Raw genomic sequence first — 14,170 nt, 5'->3', positions numbered from 1 at the left:
ATTGGAATCAATGTACTAAAGCCACATTGTGTGTATTCACTGGACATGTAACCTGTATTGGCAATTGAAAAAGTGTCATGATAGTCTTCCCATGGGCAAACGATTCTGGATTAGTCCCCAATTCAGATCTCTGGGAGAGGACAATCAAGTGGGAGGTGAACATGAATAAAAGATTGAATAAGCAACGAAAGTTTATCATTATACGTGTCAGAGTGTGGACTGTCAGATGGCAGGAAAGTTAGAAAGTCCAAAGAGGCAAATGCAGAGGTCAATATATATATTGTGAGGATAAGTGAAGTGATATGGAAAGAATATAGTACTTACTGCTCATCCAAATATAAGGTAATACCAACAGAAGCAGAAGATGATATAACTGGGGTGGGCACAGAGTGAGTTAATATGAAAGATGATAAGAGTTGCTCTTATCAGAATCAACAGAAAATCTACACCAACAACAATAGCTCAGTTATATATGCTGAATGGCGAACGAGGAATGAGAAAATTACACTTAGATTGCATCATGCTCAGATGGACATTCCAGAGTCATATATTACACTGGTCAACACTCATTTTCTTGCCAAGGATATCTGAGTGGCTTTAGGATGGGTTAGTGGTGCTGAGGACGAATATAGCAACCATTTATGCAGTTTGGCTCTAGTTTTTGAGATAATGCATGATTTATTCAAAAAATTAGAAAAAATTACTAATACTGAACTCGAGCGCTACAAACTACAATGAAAAAAGAAAATAATCTTTATAAATAGCTTCTATGAAAACCTGATAGGCATTTGTCCACGTATAAAATATAATTGAAAAGTTTCTCTATAAGTATATCATTTTCCGTCCATGACGAACCGCTTCCTGCACGCTTTCCTTTTATAGGTCTCTTCAGAACAGTCACGTTGCAGATTCCAGCAATAATCTGCCATCATATGCCTGTCCCATCTTCCTTTATATCTTTCCTCTATTCCTTTCATATCTTGATGGAACCGCTCTCCTTGTTCCTCACTGAAATCACCTAGATTACGAGGAAATCGATCCAAGTGGCTGTGAAGGAAGTGCAATTTTATGCTCATGTTAGCTCCTAAGTTTTGAAAGTTAGTGAGCATGTTTTTGACCAGTTCCTCGTAATTGGGAACTTTATGATTGCCCAAAAAACATTTTTCAACAGCGACAAAAATGTTCCAGTCCGATGCTTCAGTGACAGTCATGACACTTGTAAAATTGGTATCGTTGATGAGCCTGCGAATTTGAGGACCATCAAATATTCCTGCCTTAAGTTTTTCACTACTGAGTCCAGGGAACGTATTGCAGATGTATGTGAAGCAATTACCATTTCTGTCTAAAGCTTTGGTGAATTGCTTCATTAGTCCTAACTTAATATGTAATGGTGGAAGAACAATCTTGTCCCTACTAACCAGAGGTTCATTAATGATGTTTGCTTCACCAACAGCCATATGTTCCCTTGGAGGCCATGTTTTCTGCTTCCAATGTTCGTGCTTTGCCCTACTATCCCACATGCAGATAAAACATGGGTGCTTTGTGTATCAACTTTGTTGTCCAAGCAAGAAGTTCACCATTTTCAAATCAACACAAATCAACCACTGGTGCTGCATATACTGAATTTTCTGCAGAACCATCTTGATGTTAGCATATGCTTCACAAAGTTTTGTTTAGTGGGCAATTGGAATAGATGCGTAACGATTGCCATTGTGTAGGAGAACACATTTTAAACTTCTAGTGGAACTGTCTATGAAGAGACGCCAGTCCTCTGGTCTATATTCCGGCAGCCCCAATTCAAGCAAAAGTCCAGGTATATTGCTGCAATACACTATAACCTCTTCTTGGTTGAAGTATGGAAGAAGGTTTTCTTCTCTCGTCCATTAAGCTGTTATTTTAACACTTGGATGAAGACAGTTCTTTTCCTTAAGCCTGGATGCTAAGAGTTCTGATGCTTGCTTTGAAAGATTGAGTTCTCGTATCAAGTCACTGAGCTCCTTCTGGTCGAACTGCTGGGGTTGTGTCTCACGTCCTTCGTATTCCGAACCACTACTTGTACATTCCTCGCCGTGCACATCGTCATCTGATGATGTTAGCGTGGGTAATGTTGTGAAGGCTGGTACAGGAACATCGTTGCTGTGCACCACCGGTCTTCTTGCTGACTCCAAATCGGGATATTCCCACTTTCGTTTTTTGAACCTATTAAAACCTTTCACATTAACAATGCAAAAATAGCAATCATCTGTATGGTTCTTCTGCTCTCGCCATACCATAGACACTCCGAAGTTTAAGCTTTTCCTTTTTCGTTTTGTCCACTGCCGTAAGCACTCCACACAGCATTTACAAACTTTATGGGGTGCCCACGCCTTGTCTTGATCTCCAAGTTTAATTCCGAAATATGCCAGATACGCTTCCTTCACAAAAGGAGTGATATTCTTCCTGTTCTTTTGAAGAACGTATTCACCACAAATGTAGCAGAACTCATCTGGATGGTTCACGCAAAGACGGCGTGAAGAACTCATGTTTTCCTAAAACAAAATTGCACAAATACTACATATTATGCAGAACTTTCTTGTATTTCCATGTCAATCACATCCAACAAACATCATTAATTGTTTTGTGTGAAATGAATACTCACCTCTTATTTGCTACGTCACGATGAAAAGGTTCTATCTCCTTGAAGCTGCACTGCACATGTGTGTGACTTTCGACCATCGCCATTTTTCTTGTTTACACTTAACGCTACCTATCGGCTGTTGCGGGGATTACCTCGGCCAACAAATGAATGTCGAGTACCACCGAATTCAAATCTGCACAACCCTCAATATCTTCAACACACGCACCGCACAACAGGACTGAACACATGCTGACAGTGTGATGTTTGCATGATGTAATCCACAACCACACAGATGCACTCCCTGAGCACAATTGTTTAATAAAGATAGTACAATATCACTAATTAAAAAACAGGTAGCAAATACAATACACCATATATGGACCCTGCAGTCGATATTATCCACATGAAACTCTTATTTCCACAAATAACCTATATCTCAAAAACCAGAGCCAATTTGGAAAAAGTACAAATATACTCGGAATGAGTATCATAACAATATCCCATTTTCGTTCAAACTTCCCTGGCAACGAAAAAAAAATTATTTTGTAGAGCTGTGTTATATTGTAAGGCATATCCAGGAGCAGATATAGACTCAAATCACAACTTGGTAATGATGAACAAAAAAAAAAATTATTTTGTAGAGCTGTGTTATATTGTAAGGCATATCCAGGAGCAGATATAGACTCAGATCACAACTTGGTAATGATGAACAGTAAACTGAAATTTAAAATAATCTTCCAGAAGAATCAATGTGGGAAGATGTGAGATATTGTAATACCAAGGAATGATGAGATGTATTTGAAGGTCTCTAAGGCTGTGGATATTGTCCTAATGAGTACCACACTAGGCAGTTAAGTTGAAGAGGAATAGACATCGCTAACACACATAATCACATAAACAAATAATTATTGACAAAATTATTTAATTGGTTGGATAAAAAATCTACTCACCAAAGGGCACCAGCTTGGTGAGTAGATTTTTTTACCTATCTAATTAAAAAATTTTGAACATAATCACAGAAGCTAGACTGACAAACATAGGTACATGGAAAGTGACTATGAAGAAACATTAGGCAACAGAAGAATTAATTAAACTGCTTGACAAAACAGAGTACAAAACCGTCCAACAAAAGACAGAAATATAGCGATGTGAGTCACTAAGGAATGTAATAAATAGGACGTGTGGGGAAGTCAAGCCACAACCAATGCAAGAAAAATGTGAAGGTATCATAAAAGAAATGGTCGACAGAACAACGACTGATTCGGCGTATATAAAAGTCAAAACAATCTATTGATGCTTGCCCAACTGCTCCCTACAATTTTCGCCAGACGGTGATATCCGGCTCGTTTGTTATTTTGCGCCGTGACCATCGCTGCATGGCCTGAGACTTAGGTCATAATTGGCTGCTTCAAGGTCACTCCAGCAGTGCCATGTTTGATTCTGCAAGCATTCAGTTACCCACATAAAAGGCTACAGGGTAATTATCATCAGTGAGCAACCAGGCTGGAGTGTAAGTGTAACAAGGCTCCTGGTGATCAGAGAGGTGCAATGTGCTGGCAGTGAGGTGTCAGTAGAACGTCTGCAGCATGAACATACCCTAAGATTGCAGTGGGAGTTTCACTGTTCAACAGAAAGGAAAGAGCAATTAGTTGGAAAGAATACAATGAAGACTTCTACAAGACCGAGGATTTGTCTGATGAAGTGATCGAATTGTATGGAGAGGAGTTTTTATGAGGGAGATTTTGGCGACAGTACAAAAATAATGTATATAAATCACACAGAAAGACTTATACATCACCTTCAAAAGTTATTTTTTTAATTGGACACCTCTTTATCAACGTAATTTGACTAAAAGAAACCACTATGAACAGCCAAATTGTGTTTTGGCAGTGAAACTAACGCTGCATTATCAGTGCAGTGCAGTAGTGTGTGTGCTGTTTCCAGTAGTGAATGGGACAACGTGGCTTATGTTCACTAGTTAGTTTGTCATCATAACTCAGTGGCTGAGTTTGAGATTATGCCATGTGACCATCAGCCTTTATAGTAATGAGATTTGTCAGCGTGGGAAGCTGCACACCAAATTAGTGTACTCCACATTGACATCATCTGAACATTCAGCTGTTGGACACTAAACACTGAAGGTCATTCTCATAGTGGTCGGACACTAAACGCTGAAGGTCATTCTCATAGTGGTCAATATTTGGCGTTTGTTTGCTGTGTAGGGACGATTTCGACATGGGAATAATTATGCACACAGTGAATTGAGTATTCTATATTTGACGCCACTTGAAAATTTACCTGACACCAAATATTGAAGATCTTCCTTCTAGAGATCGCTCGTGGTCCACAACATCAATTGATACACGCTACCTATATACCCATATCAACAAAAGTTTTGCATCACAACTTTATTTCGAAATTCACGGTATAAAACAAAAAAAAGCGAGCACCGAGGCATGTGCCTATATTCTTTCTTAATGTGTACAGATCACCAAATCAAAAGAACAAGCATTTTTGTATTGACAAAATCGTCTGTTTCCATAGGGGACTCAATATGTGGTAGAACTTCCCCTTGCCGAGATGCAGGTTTGAATCCATCATGACATGCCATCACTGAAGTCATCAAGCCCTGGCCCAATTGTCCCACTCCTCAATGCACTTATGTATAAGTCGCACACAATATGTGGTTGTTGTCGATATTCACGCATCATGTTCGATTGGGCTCATGCTCAGCAAACAGGCAGCACACTCAATTCTGGTGATACCAGCGGGCTGAAGGACTGTTTCCACGAAAGCAGTACGCGAGCTACAGTTCATCAAGCTGAAATTCTCACCAAATCGTTAGTGACTCAATCCCACTGTTGGCTGCAAAATCTCATACCTGCACTTCAGAAAGTGAGATTTCCCTCAACAACCACGAGAGCTGTACAGTGGCCTCATGTAATGCAACACCAGAACATAACTCCATCACCACTTTGTTTTAGATGTGACACACAGTGCTGGAAGCGGTAGATATTAGCAGATAGTCTCTACAGAGATTGTCTGCAGTTATCAGGTTACAACAGATCCGACTTTCGTCCATGAACAGCAACTTACGCCAATCCTGGGGCATCAATTCAGCATGATTTCATGTCCATCTGTATCGAAGTCCGTAGTGTTCTGGTATACGACATGGTGGTCGTAGGGAATGGAGATTTACATCATGCAGTCGTTTTCTAACAGTTTGATGCGATACGTGATTTCCTGTAACCTCTTAGAATGTTGGATTTAGTTCTGGAGCAGTCGGTCCACAGTTCCTTTGACTCAAATGTCGTATATATCGATCATCCTGTGCACCTGTCGAAGGTGGGCAGCCTTTGCGGTGTAAGTCTTCAACACCATTTGTCATTTTGAACCGAATTCGTGTCCGCACCCCATCACTTTGACTCCAGAAGACATGTCGAGCAACTTCCCTGGTTGACAAACCTCCTGCACGTAACTTGATGATGCAGCCCTAATCGTTGGTTACAACTATCCTTCGTGTAATGATCCATGTGCACTCTACTGTTCCACAGACTTCTCCACATGTCCACGGGTGCTTTACTTTCAACTGAAATGCTAGAGTCCATTCGAGTGCAGTACCATAGGTATCACGCATTATAACTGAGTGTACGGTTACAAACAACGTCAGGGACAGTCTTCTGATAGGTACAGAAACAGTCACAATAGCAACACAGCTGCACAGCATATCGTGGTGATATAACACTTTCGTTGATGTGTATGTTATAGCTCATAGGACCCTCAAGGAGAATGCAACAGATCTGTACACTGCCCTTTGGGGATTATTCGACGCAGAATGTAGACAACCATCTCCATACGACATATGAAGCACCTAGGCGTCTGCTGCAAACAACAGCACAAAGGCCCCAGCATTGTGGTGCATGGAGAAGGTGGGTAATGGAACATCAGCAATGCAAACCGTGTCAATGTTGTCAGATTCTCTTCACCGATGAGTGCAGGATTTTTCTGACTCCAGCTGATAGTTGAAGATGAGTGTTGAAGAGACCAAGTATTAACGCATGTTTCAAGGAAGCACTTCCATAGGGTGAGCAGGAAGAGGGGTCGATTTCGTTTGGTTCAAAAATGGTTCAAATGGTTCTGAGCACTATGGGACATAACTTTTGAGGTCATCAGTCCCCTAGAACTTAGAACTACTCAAACCTAACTAACCTAAGGACATCACACACATCCATGCCCAAGGCAGGATTCGAACCTGCGACCGTAGCGGTCGCGCGGTTCCAGACTGACGCGCCTAGAACCGCTCGGCCACCGCGGCCGGCGATTTCGTTTGGGATCAGTGTCATGTGCAGATGTCAAAAACTTGTAAAAGACTTTTTCTTATGGACATGCTTATCTCCTGCTGGGGAGATACAAACCAGATCAACTCGAAGAATTCCTCATGATACCATAATAAACTAATATAGTAAGGATACTGCTACATGACACTGAGCAATGTTTTAATAGGAGCTGTTATTGATATTATTCAAGTTACAGGCATGCAAGCTGACAATGAGCGCAAGTTAAAGCAATGGCAACTAACAGTTGATGTGCAATATAACACCCTTAGTGTTTCATGTGCCACAGCAGATTAGTTATCATCTGTTGATTGTTTGATGCAGCGAATAATGTTGTGATTAATTACTTAATAAACAATGTTTAAAATCACAAATTAATACAGAGGATAAAATTAATAACTACAGACCACTTGTGTAATTACGTAATTAACAAGTTGAAAGACTTAATTAGCAAATTTACCTTATATTATTAATTTGCCAAGACTACCAAAGTGTTGCCTAAGTATGGGGGTAGATTAATTTTAATATCAGTTAAAATAAGAAAGCCTCAAGATTACGTAAATCAGTAAAGGACAAGACTGTTGCATTCAGTCTTGACCTCAGATGGGGGGAGAAGTTTTACTAGGGCCACCACATGGTGTCGAACTTAAACACAGGGACATCTTTCCTCCTCCACTCTCCCGTCATCCCGCTAAGGGATAGGGCGCAAGTTGGCGTCGTCATGTTCAACGTGATTTGTTTTCCGTTACTTTGAAACTATAATCCGTTCATCATTAGGATAAACCTGATTTAAACAAACACAAACGCTATGATTGGTCGGAAGCCATAGCACACGTACACTGGTGTTGTTACGCTCTTGGAAGTAGATCCTACTTATGTAAGAGGTTTCTTATTACTAAGTTACTTTAACTGAAACTTTAAGACATTCAAATGTATTAACAGCCATCAACTTTTTTCTTAGTCACGCGTCAGCTATGTAGTTTTTATTTAAAAAATCGTGTACAGTCACAGCCTCTGCATGGTTCTGCTCTGGCTGTCGCGCTGTTAACCCTCTACTGCCCACCGTGACTCTGAAGTCACGTCAAATTTTATCGTAATATTTCGCATTAGGATCGTTATTTCTTTCTTGACCAGTGTGACTTGAGTGTTACAATATGGCTGCTTTATATTTAGGTTGTTTGCACTGGCACCAGAATAATATCATCTTTGGTAGGTAGCATTGAATGTTGGACTGCAGTCATTTGTCGTCTTCCTGTGCTGGTGCAAGTTTAGCTATTATTTACAGTGATGCTATTGTCATTTTTCAAGAAAAAAAATACTTAGAAATGTAAGTATCATTCTTCATTATAAACGCTGCATTTCAGGCAACTATAAATATTGCATGTGCTATGGGCGAATTTGGGTCCGTTTCTCTGAAGTCACCTTGGGCAATAATGGAATCATAACCTCACTTTGTTACAGAGTCTTGGAGCCCAATAAGTTTTATGGAAAACGTAAGAAAGGTGAAGAATATGAAGTTAGAACTATTCCTGGGTATGAATCAGAAGATTCTGGTTCAAATGGCTCTGAGCACTATGGGACTCAACTGCTGAGGTCATTAGTCCCCTAGAACTTAGAACTAGTTAAACCTAACTAACCTAAGGACATCACAAACATCCATGCCCGAGGCAGGATTCGAACCTGCGACCGTAGCGGTCTTGCGGTTCCAGACTGCAGCGCCTTTAACCGCACAGCCACTTCGGCCGGCAGAAGATTCTGTCTTAGATTCAGATAGTGTGGATGATATTGAGATAGTAGAAAAGCGTCAAGGTGACATAATTATAGGCGAGAGTGATAATGATAGTGCAGAGGATGGTGATAATGCTGTACTTGTGAATAATGAAAGTGATAACGAGAACGTTAGTGATGAATTTCAAGTCAATTATGATTGGAGACATTCTAGCAATCGTATTATTCGTCCTGTTCAACCATGGAAGTGTTGTCTCCCTTGTGCACTGGAAGAACCTCACCTACCTATGACCTATTTTAGGCAGTTGTTAGATGATAAAATTGTGGAAAATGCTGTAGATCAAACCGACTTATATGCGATACCGAAATACATTTCTAAACCAATAAACACTGATAAAAATGAGATTGAACAAATTTTGGTTGTTGTATGTACTTGTCCATTTATGGACTTCCATTGTCTCGTATGTATTGGAAAACTACTATTCAGATTCCAGCTGTTGCTGATGTAAAGAGCCTCAATAGGTGGGAGCAGCTAAAATTAGGACTCCATTTCAAACGAAACTATAGATCAAGCTGACGCATTGTACAAGATCAGACCCTTTCTGAAGCCATTGGTTGAAAATTTTCAAAGAATTCCCATGAGTGAAAAATTGTCAGTGGATGAACAGATGATTCCTTTCAAGGGAAGACACACCTTGAAGAATTATGTCAAAAATAAACCTACAAAATGGGGTTACAAAGCATTTGTCTTGTGCGATTCACATGGAATTGCATATAATTTAGAGATATATTCAGGGAAAGTGAAACATGTCCCATCCTTACCTGATGTAGGTGTGAGTGGAAATGTTGTTCTCAGATTGGCTTCTGTAATACCTAGACACATGTTTTACAAACTGTATTTTGATAATTGGTTCACGGGAGTTCGGTTAGGAGTTGAACTAGAAGAGATGGGTATTCAGTCTTTAGGAACTGTGAGACCTAATCGGCTCAAAGGCTGTATGTTCACTTCTGGCAAAGTCATGAAAAAGAAGGGTCGAGGGAGTTATGAGGAACATTTATCTAAAATTGATGGCATTACTTTGAGTGCAGCAAAATGGTATGATAACAAGCCTGTTTATTAGCTCAGTACTTTTGTTGGTGCTCATCCAACATCAACAGTGGAGAGGTGGGACTGTACAAAGAAAGAAAAAATAAATGTTGAATGCCCCAGTATTGTTCACTATTACAATCAGTGCATGGGTGGTATTGATCTGTTGGACTCACTGATAGCATTGTATCGCATCAAGATCCGGTCGAAGAAATGGTATTTGAGAATTGTATTTCACTTGCTTGATCTGACTGTAGTCAATGCTTGGCTACTATACAGAAGAGATTGTACAGAGTGTAACGTGAGAAAACTAGATCAGCTCAGCCTATTGGACTTCAAAGCTACTGTTGCTGCTTGTCTTTGCAAACAGAATAAGGATGGACAGAAAAAAAGGGGAAAACCTAGTAGTTCGTCAATGGAAACTGCAATTCAGTTGAAGAAGAAGACTGGGTCAGCAGCACCACTGCCTGAAAAAGAAGTGAGGAAGGATGGAATTGGCCACTGGCCTCAATTTTCAGAAAAAAGAGGTCGTTGCAAAAAACCAGGATGTAATGGTGCGCCAAAAGTGTTTTGCACAAAATGTAAAGTGCATCTTTGCTTCACACCAAATTCTAACTGTTTTATTTTTATTTTCATCCTCAGTAGTTCATGTCAGAAATTAAAAATAACCAGAAAATTGCTGACATTAAAATCAATTTTTAAGTTTGTATTTTTTTAATTATTGTATTGCGTATGTTTTTATCTGTAATTAATTGTTATCTCATTATTCTTTACTTACTTCCAATTTTACCATAACGTGCAGCTCCATTCTTGTCTCAAATTAGAACTACTAAATTATTTGTACAAGACTGAACAAAAAATGTAACTGCCCACTGTGACCTCAGAGTCACAGAACTATCTTTAAAAAATAAATTATTTCAAAAACAAAAATTCACCTTATATGTGTTAAATACATTATTCTCTAACATTCTGTGCATATAAATATTTTTTTCTACAGGAAATAATAATTTGGGCAATAGAGGGTTAATGCTGAAACTGATTGAGGCTGCTTTCTGTTCTGTAGTGAGACACATGCGTGGAACACGGTTAAAAATTGCCGAGAAATAGGCTGTTCTTAGTGTATTTAATAAATTTACGGAGATATTCGGCTCTGAAATTTTCCGAGACCTGTAAGTATATTGCGATTGAGGGAAACATGTCGTGTTGAACGTATAGCGCAGTCGGTACTGTAATGGAATGTGTACGACAACCTGGTAATTCGTTCATTGGTTCAAATCTCCCCATTGTTACTCTTTATTTCTCGTTCAATTTGAAATACATACATCTCGTAATTATAAAAATCATCATAATTTTTTATGAATAATTCACGTCTTCTTGTTTCTAATTACATACTGGACGCGAAATTTCTGTTTCCATTTCAAATACAAATTCTTAATTATCGATGTTTTATGAATGACTTCATAAAAGTTGTTTAAATTAAAAAAACATAACAGTTAATTCTTTAAGGCAAAAATGAGAAACCAAATCCTCTTTATTTGGACCATGTCCATCGTTTTATACCACATAGATAGATAACTATTGTAGAAACACGAAAAACAATCATTTTCACAGCATCGAGCACGTCATACAAATGATGCATTTTTACATTTGTTACTGTACCATTACAATATGAACCCAACAGAACTGATCTGGAGCCAAGCTGCGGGATTTGGCCCGAGGAGTAACAAGACTGTTAAGCTGCCAGACGTACTGGAACTAACGCACGCAGCTTTTTGTCACGTTACTGCCAAACGCTGGTGGGATGTAGAATGGCTCGTCATAAAAGAAGAGAAAATGCTGCGCGTGGTTGGCTTCGTGGGTTTTGTTGTTGATAGGCTCGTTATCAACGTAGCAGGTAGCACTTCCACAACTGAAATGTATTTCTCGGATTCGGATAAGGAAGGAGCTAAAAATTACCAGACGACTGCCTTGTGTAAGTAATACCATCAGTGGTTTCAGTATTTAACTATATGGTGGAATCCTTCAATACTCTCTTACGCTACACACAGCTTATGCAGAAAAATTACGCTGTGGTTAAGACAGGAATTTTCATCATTCTTGTCTTTAATTACAATAGTACGTTAGATAAAAACGATAACATCTTGCGGTTTTCGTCTAGTCGTCTAAGGAGCCTATTGTGGGAGATTTAATGTGTATTATTTCATTCTGCTTAAAAATTAAATGGCATTCAAAGTGGTATTGCTCCTCTGCTCATCTCTTTTTACCTGTAAACTGCAGCTGGCCACGTCACTGCAGTCTGGCTGTACCAGCTGACCGGCCAGTGCTGTCCAAGTTAAATGCGCCGGTAAAGCTGTTGTTCCGTACTGTTGCCAAGTCGATGTGCGCGTAACGGGTATCACAAAACGTACCCTTATTACCATACTTGACAGTACTCGAGACAGCTTGCTGCAGGCCTACGTGAAATGGAAATCCAATGAGGTTCCAGCAAACGCTGGAGAACACGTAGTGCAATGTTTACATCAGGTTTATTCTTATGATGAACGGAGTATAATCTTTTGCAAACTCTCTCCAATAGAATTTCGGTTGCACAGTGGTAGTATGCACTTGCCTGCTTCGCCTGAAGTAATTACGTGAAGTGACAGCACAACGCGTTCGCTCAGATGGAACGGTTGTATTTACACCTAGTTTTCCTCATGGCCAATCATGCTGTGCATTACTTCTGGCAGTTCATCAAGTTTTACTGTAGACCTATAAGACTCTACTGCAGTGGTTCCTAACCTTTCTCGGACCATTACCCCTGAGAGCAATCAGACGTTGCTGGTACCTAACTACACTTTAGAATGAAAAAGAATTTTCTTTGAACACTTTTATTTTTAAAATTTGCGCCACTCCTCTTCTGTGATTCTAAAGTTTGTTTTGACAATCCAGAGCATACATTAGATTGAGTTGTACCCTGATACGAAGTTAAATAGTCTTAATAAAGGACAAATTCCGACATAAAACAAGTTTTATATCCACATTATACTAAAAAGAGTAAACAAGACCAAAATGTAACAAGGATACACAGTGGTGTATGCTGTTAAAATCACACTGGCAACACGATAAAAATGATAAAACATCACTGGTACATATTCGGAATATTCCAAATTCAATCCATATTAATGACTAAGTACTCTAATTAGCAATAAAATGTTCTTTTGTATGTCCTGCAAGAATTGTTTCGAAAGCTGCAGGTAGATAACTGAACATTTGTGCAGGTCTGTATGTACCATCTATATAGAACATGAAAACAATATACAGTAACCAAAAAAAAAAAAAAAAAGGCTTTGAGCACTATGGGACTTAACATCTATGGTCGTCAGTTCCCTAGAATTTAGAACTACTTAAACCTAACTAACCAAGGACGTCACACAACACCCAGTCATCACGAGGCAGAGTAAATCCCTGACCCCGCCGGGAATCGAACCCGGGAACCCGGGGGCGGGAAGCGAGAACGCTACCGCACGACCACGAGCTACGGACATACAGTAACCAGACTTGGGTAAGAGGGCCATACCTATTGATACACCAGTATTCAGACACATACATGTAGGAGGTACATGGTGACATACAGTTATAGGCTGAACATTCCACATCCAGTTGAGTAGCATGTGGAAATATAGTTAATTAAGTGTGGTTTGCTCTTCTCCTAGCATTCTAATTACCAAGAGCATTAGATTACACACACACACACACACACACACACACACACACACACACACACACACACACTGATGTATGTGTTAAGTATATGGTTTGGATCTCTTTCCTCTCTGCAAACACATAGAGCGGTGGTGCATAGGGTGAGCCGATAGAGGGGTTTGCTGAACTACCAATGACTGAATTTCAGCTGCGCTAAAACTGTTGTGAAACTCCTCGATGTTTATGTCTTATTAGACCATGAAACTCTTGGAAACATGGGATGAATTAGTCTGCAGCGACTGCCTTTGATTTTACATGTCCTCGAACATTACTCTTACCAGTCCAATGACATCAGCTTTCAGAGCTGAGCGGGAGTTTTTTCATATTTAACAGCTCCATGAAGGATGCTTACTTTGTCAGGCCACCCACTTGTTCATTTCCAGGTATCCCAGAGTGGCATTTTGGCCACGGCATCATGATGATGTGATAGTTGCTCTGCATTGGAAACACAATGTTTATAACTGCTGCAACTATGGGGTTGTACTACTGTTACGATGGTTTCTAATCAGTTGTAGGGCTGACATATGATCAGGTATTATGACTGTTGTGTCTGCTGTGGTCGCTTGTGCGAGTATCAGGGCTTCCAAAAAGGCAATCAGCTCGGCTGTCTTAACAGTGGAGTTTGGGTCCAGCATGTGTAGGGCTCGTCATTAGTTTCGGGGC

Source organism: Schistocerca americana, chromosome 8, assembly GCF_021461395.2.
Source record: "Schistocerca americana isolate TAMUIC-IGC-003095 chromosome 8, iqSchAmer2.1, whole genome shotgun sequence".
NCBI lineage: Eukaryota > Metazoa > Arthropoda > Insecta > Orthoptera > Acrididae > Schistocerca > Schistocerca americana.
The sequence above is the reverse complement of the archived record's forward strand: the minus strand, read 5'-3'. Positions refer to the sequence as shown.